We start from the raw sequence: 7,367 nt of genomic DNA on the forward strand, positions 1-7,367 counted from the left end.
AAATAAATATAGGCACTGTGATGATTAAAGGAGGCCTACCTTATCTGATAACAAAGGAAAAATGGTTGCATAACATTGATTCAAATATGGAAGATTGTATTGAAGTAGATAATGAAAATATTAGCAACAGTGACAATGATGAATGTAAAATATCTCATGATCACGTAGATACACACAATGAAAAAAAACCAAAAATAGGTAAGCCAATTCATGATGAGTGTGCTCACATCTTACATAGGAAGTTAGGACATGCCAGTTTTCCTGTAGTACAAAAAATGACTGAACACGCAGAAGGTGTTAAAATAAAAAATTGTGAAAACTATTTGGAATGCTCAGTATGTAAATCTACAAAATTAAAAACTAGTCCCAGACCAAGAAAATCTACTAGATCAACCAACAAAATTTTTGATTTAGTACACATGGACTTAGTTGGTCCATTAACTCCATCAATCACTTATAGAAAACGTTACTTCTTGACAATAGTAGACGATTATAGTCGCTATGGATTTGTTTATACATTAAAACACAAAGATGAAACCTTTCAAAAATTTAAAGAATTTTATAAACGCATAGAAACACAACACAATATCAAAATAAAACAAATTATGACAGATAGGGGATGTGAATTCATGTCTAAAGAATTCTCCCAATGGTTAAAAGACAAAGGAATGTTACATTACACATCTAGCCCATTTTCTGCGTTCCAGAACGGGATTGCGGAGAGGAAGAACTCAACATTACAAACCATGATTAGATGCACATTGGAAGATGCTGGCTTAAGCAAACAATTCTGGTCAGAAGCCTTACATTATTCAAATTACACACAAAATAGAACCTGGTCCAGCATTGTAAATAAGACACCATATGAAGTGATGTATAATAGGAAACCAAAATTAGCACACATGCACATATTTGGAGTCACTGCAGACGTACACATACCTAAGCAATTAAGAAGAAAGGGAGAAAACGTATCCAGAAGACTCAGATTTATGGGTTACGAGACAGGCACTAAAGGATACAGATTCATTGATAATAATAACAAATTTATAGTCTCCAGAACAGCTGTATTCCACGAACAGGCCAACTGGTCTAAAATACATCTTAATGAAATATTTCCAAATAACAACAAAGATACAAAATCTCATGAGAAAGAGACTATAGAAAAGCAAGATATCAACAAATATAAAAACAAAACCAAAACATGGACAAATAGCCAACACAAAATAAAAACAGATACACTAACAAAAAAGGAAGCAAGATATTTGCATGATAACGATAGTAAACCTAAAAGAACTATTAGAAACACCAGAAATCAAATACCAAATAAATACAAGGATTATATAATGCATATGGATGGTGAGCCAACAACACCTAATACATATGAGGAAGTGTTAAAACTCCCTAGTAAAGAAAAAGAAAAATGGGAATTAGCGATGAAAAAAGAGATGGAAAGTTTACAGGGACTAAATGTATTTACACCTGCAGTTGCACCTAAAGATAAAACAATTATTGGTACCAGGTGGATATATAAAATTAAGAACTTAGAGGGAGGCAATACCCTATACAAGGCTAGACTAGTTGCACAAGGTTATGCACAGAAATATCCGGAGGACTATACTGACACGTATTCCCCCACAGTAAGAACAGAGAGTGTCAAAACAGCTCTAGTGGTAGCATCAGCACTCAATCTTGATGTATTCCAATATGACATACAGACTGCGTATCTACACGCAAAACTAGATAAGGAAATATATGTAAGAGCACCTCACAGTCAATACACAAACAAAAATGAGATTTGGTTGTTAAACAAGAGTTTATACGGGTTAAAACAATCTGGTAAACAATGGTATGATTGTTTAGTAAAAGTACTTAAAACCATGGACTTCAATGCTACCACTGCTGATAACTGTTTCTTTGTAAAAAAGGGTGATGATTACATAGAATTTGTATTGATTTATGTGGATGACATTTTATACATAGGAAAACATAAAGAGAGAAGATAAACTTTTGTAACTAAGCTAAATGAACATTTCTCGTTAAAATCTCTAGGCAAAGTAAACAAATATCTTGGTGTTCAAATTAATAAGACTAAAAGAGGATTCAAACTTACTCAGAGAGATAAGATCATAGAACTTTTAAATAAATGCAATCTAAATAATGCCAAACCTTGTGATACTCCTATGCAAACTGACTTTCTAAGAAATACTGATGAATCTTCTCCCGAATTCAAAGATAACACATTTTATAGATCAATCATAGGTTCACTTCTTTATATATCTAATTGGACAAGACCAGATATCGCTTTACCACTCAATTTATTATCCAGACATGTCAGCAAGCCAACAATGTATCACTGGGAAGCTGTTAAAAGAATTTTAAGATATCTGAAAAGTACACTAGACTTTTGTTTAATGTTAGAACCTAACGATAATAAAGAACCAAAGCTTACATGCTACGCAGATGCGGACTGGGCTGGAGATACCTCATGTAGAAAAAGCACATCTGGCTATATATTCCTCTTTTTTTTTTTTTTTTTTTTTTTTTTAATTTGATTTATATGCCGCCCTTCTCCGGAGACTCAGGGCGGCTTACAATGTGCTCAGCAATAGCCTTCATACTTTTTGTATATTTTATACAAAGTCAGCTTATTGCCCCCACAAACTGGGTCCTCATTTAACCTACCTTAGAAAGGATGGAAGGCTGAGTCAACCTTGAGCCTTGGAGAGATTCGAACCAGCAGAAATTGCAGGCAGCTGTGTTAATAACAGGGTGCTTTAAACCACTGTAGTACCAAGGCTCTTAAATGACTGTCCAGTTTACTGGTACACTGGTAAACAAGAACTAGTGGCCACTTCAACGACAGAAGCAGAATATGTTTGTTTATCCAAAGCTGCAAATAACCTTGTATGGTTTAATGATTTAATTTCAGATGTTTGGAAAAAACCTGCTTTGCCTTTTGTTATGCATGAAGACAACAAAGCAGCCATTGAAATATCTAGATCTGACGCCATTGGACAAAGGTCCAGACACATAGATATAAAATTTAAACATGTGAGACAATTATCTCAGGATGGATTTATTAAAGCAGTGCATTGTGATACTTCAGAACAATTAGCTGACATATTGACAAAGCCTTTACCTTCTAAGCAGCACAAATATTTAACTTCTAAATTGTATGTTTTGTATTGTCCTGAATCTGAATGTAATTGGTGTTGCATAACGAATCGGCATTTAGAGGGGGATTTGTCAGATGTAAATGCCTTATTCTCCAATGTGTAAATAGTATATGAACGGGGTATCAGGGGTTAATTTATTCTTCACTCCTTAATGTATTCATAATTCACCACTCCCACATCTAGCTCCTCCCATTGTATATATAAGGAGCTGTCTACATCTTTTTCCTTGCTTCTATCTGAGAATATTCAGTGAATATAGAATGCCTGCTGTAAATAAAAGAAAATATATTCAAACCTCTAACTCTCACTAATCTTATTGAGTCTGATCCTGAAAATATTGCAACATATTTCCTGTCCTGCTCTGAGTTGTGATTATGATTTTATTGTTTGAGGTGTTTAAATAAATCTATATAATAGAGAAGTGACATTAAAAGTTTGAAACACATATTTTTTTTTGGAGTAGAGACCTGGAGTACCTCTATTAGGTGATTTTTTTACACTTTTTTTAAGGTGTTCTTTTTATCACCCTCTTTTATGTCTTTATGTCTGTGCATTTTGAATGATTTTGAATGCTGAGAAGTTAAGGAGATTTCTAGGATAGCCTGGATATTGAAGAGCCTGGTGAATAGTTATCTATGTTATTTTAGCTTAGTGTTACCCAGATAAGGGAATGGATTTTGAGGAGTTTAACCCAGAGGTGGGAAGGAAAGACTAATAGGTATATTTATCTAAAATGCTAGATCCTACCCTAAGGGATGTTCCCTTGAGGGAAGAATTACTTACTGGTAGAAGGTAAAGATGGACTTTTTGGTCTGGCTAGCAAGTTACCTGTAAGTTAGTCTGTACAGACTTGTGATTTAGACTTGTGAATTAGATCAAACTTTGTATTTCTCTGAAGCTTGTGGAAATAGTTTAGCTAACTTGTGATAGAGGTGTGGTGTGATTCCTCTGAAGTGGGGATTCCTCCAAAGTGGGGAGAGTTAAGTATTTATTGATGAAAAGCCATAGGAAGTTGTTTGGAAGGAAGGTGATGAAGATAGGTTTGAAGAGTTGAAGAAAGCAGTGATACAGGCTCCAGTGTTGAGCTTGCCTGATTTAAGAAAAATCTTCCACTTGTCTGTAGTGGAAGATGGCATAGCCAAAGGAGTGTTGGTTCATATGTGGGCTGGGAAGAAGAGACCTGTAATATTTTTGTCAAAATTGATGGATCTTGTGGTGCAAGGTTAGCCCTTGTGTATACAAGCTGAAGCTGCAATTGCACCTTCAGTGGAGGAGAGTAGAAAATTAACCTTTGGTGGGGCATTGGTGGTGAGTAGTCCACATCAGGACAAACCTGATGTGGAAAACCCAAAGGTGGTGCACCAATGCTAGGCTTTTGAAATATGGGATTATTTTATTGTCTCAAGAGAATTTGGTTCTCTTGGCCAATAGGAATTTAAATTTAGTTGAATTCCTGTCAGGGGAGAGAGAAAGGAATGGGACGTTGTGGGACATAATTGTGTGGTTATGTATTAATGGGTCTTCCGAGGTGGAGAATGGAACGAGGATGAGTGGATATACAGTAGTGAATGTAGACACTGCTGGAGTATTGGAAGCTGGACGGTTTTCTTCTTATTGATTGACACAAATATGTGACGTCTTTGCTTTATTTGCTTGTGGGCTTTTAACGATCTTTGGTAAAAAGATGGTTGGAAAGACTATAATACATATAGGAGCACATAAAAAGGGACTTTGAAGTTAGTTGTGGGAAATAGGATGGTGGACATAGAAGTACATGAGGCAACGTTAGTAGAAGAGGCATTAATGATTTGATCCCTGCTTTGGACTTTGATGTGAAGCCTGTATTTACGGATGATGAAGACAAACAAATGATGGATGATGGGGTGCGTAAAGTGGATGGTAAATGGATGATTAAGGAGGGGGGTGCAAGTGTTTAATAAAACATTTATGCGGAATGTGATTGAGAGTGTGCATGAGGGAACTCATTGGGGAACCCATGTTCTTATTGAGTTTGTTAAATGAAAATATATTTGTAGAGGCATGTAAATGATAGCCATACAAGTGGGGAGATGCTATTTACATTGTGTACAAATGCATAAATACATTGTGTATGTGCAAACTTGTAGAGATTTGACCATTTGGCCTTTTCAGTGAATCCAAGTAGATTACATTGAAATGCCGGCAGTGTGAACATTGAAATATGTGCTAGTAATAGTGGATTATTTTACTGGCTGGCTTGAAGCCTTTCCTTGTGCAAAGGTAAATGCTTGGATGACTGTTAAAATCATATTGGAGCAAATAATACCCAAATATGGATTGGTTGATATTATTGATAGTGATGGGGTACACATTTCACTGTCCAAATGATAAGGGTAATGGAGCAATTGGGGATTGATTGGCAATAAACATATTGGCAATAGAAACATTCAGTGAAAAGGTTAATGTTGGAGCTCCAGGTTCTTTGGACGAAATGTTTGCCTTTATCTCTTTTCCATCTAAAGAAAAGATTCAGTATATGATATGATATTTGGTTTATCCTATACTGAGCGTATGGGACTGCCTGAAATAAAGCTTAAAGATGTCTTACTTAGAAAAATATACAGGGACTGTCCCAGTGTTTTTCTCATTTAAGGTCTAAAGGACTATGGACATAAACTCCACCTCTTGATTTCCAAGTGCATGATTACAAAAGTGGAGACTGGGTCCTGATAAAAGCTATTAAGGAGAGGAAATTATAGTCAGTGTGGGAAGGACAATTCCAAGTGTTGTTAACCACTGAATCGGCGGTGAGAACTAAGGAACAGGGCTGGATACCATTACTCCAGAGTGAAAGGACCAGTGGATTTGCCTTATGGATGGATTATATGAATAGATGCAACAAACCTGCTTATATTAACCTTCAGAAGATAGATATCCGACAATTGATGGAACTTTCCAATGATTGATGGATTATTTTACCGACAAATGGAACTTTGGACAGCTGAGCTGAGCTGAACTGAACTGAACATTTGGTTGGGAGTAATAAACGTTTTTATTGTGTTATTGATTGTATTAAGAAAGGAGACAATTGAATAGTGTAAATTAATGCTGTGATATCTGGTGGATGTAAGTTCCCTATGATCGGCTGGAAGACTTGAAGTCTAATGGTAAGCTTTTATGCTTTTACACATCTAAAACATACTTTAAACAGGGGGCCTAGTCCACTAGGAAGATGGGGTTTACGGTGGTGATGGTAATTACTTTGTGAAATCTTATACTACAGGTGCAGATAGGAATGGGGACTTTGGCTGTGTTGCCTAGTTATCCCATAACATGGCAGCAGCTATGTTTCCATACCGAACTTGAGCACCAATATTCCCTGATACAGACACCACTAACCCTGATAGAAACTACAGATGAAGCTGGGATTTGTATTAGATCATCTCTTGATGATGGTGTACCGTTGGGGAAATACCCCAGGTGCAACCATACATATGAAATAGTTTCCCAGTACAAAGATCTTTCAAACAAAATGGAGTTCTTATACAATCAATGCACTGAGTGATATGGTAATTATACCCCTTCTTATTGAAGTTTAGGATTACGAAAGAGGGGTTACATTTCCCATATCTGGAATTGAAGCTCCCTCCAAACTGATGTTTTTATGTGGTAATATTGCATTGACCCAATTACCTTTTATATGGGGTGATGCACTGTTGGCTATCTTAAGGCACCAATAAGATATACTAGAAGTATTGGAGAGTCGAAGAAGAAGGATGGCAATTTATTTCTGGATTTAATGAAGGTAGCCCTAAACAGTTCATCCTTTTGTATAAGAGAAGAGACTACTGTCTCTGATATATTGAAAACATGTTTTGTGGGAATGCCCGTTCCTGGGGAGTCGTTATCATAGTAACCATGTTCCTAATAAGGTTGCTATGAAAGTAGCTACACATGATGGTACGTTGGAAACAAGTCACATGTGCATGGACATGAACATGTGGAAGCACCTAGTCCTGTGAAGGAACTACATCTAATTATTTATGCCCCTGTAAGAACCTATTAAATGACATATAACACCTATAGTATCATATGACCATATGGGGATGGAGCATATAGAGGAATAAAATCTCTATTACAAAATAATATGGCTATGTTATTAAGAATGAGACATGCAGCAAGATTGTTGATAGGTAAATATTGGAAAAATGA

Source organism: Pituophis catenifer, unplaced genomic scaffold (assembly GCF_029215685.1).
Source record: "Pituophis catenifer annectens isolate HBS135680 unplaced genomic scaffold, rPitCat1.0.hap2 SCAF_5, whole genome shotgun sequence".
In the NCBI taxonomy this organism is placed as follows: domain Eukaryota; kingdom Metazoa; phylum Chordata; class Lepidosauria; order Squamata; family Colubridae; genus Pituophis; species Pituophis catenifer.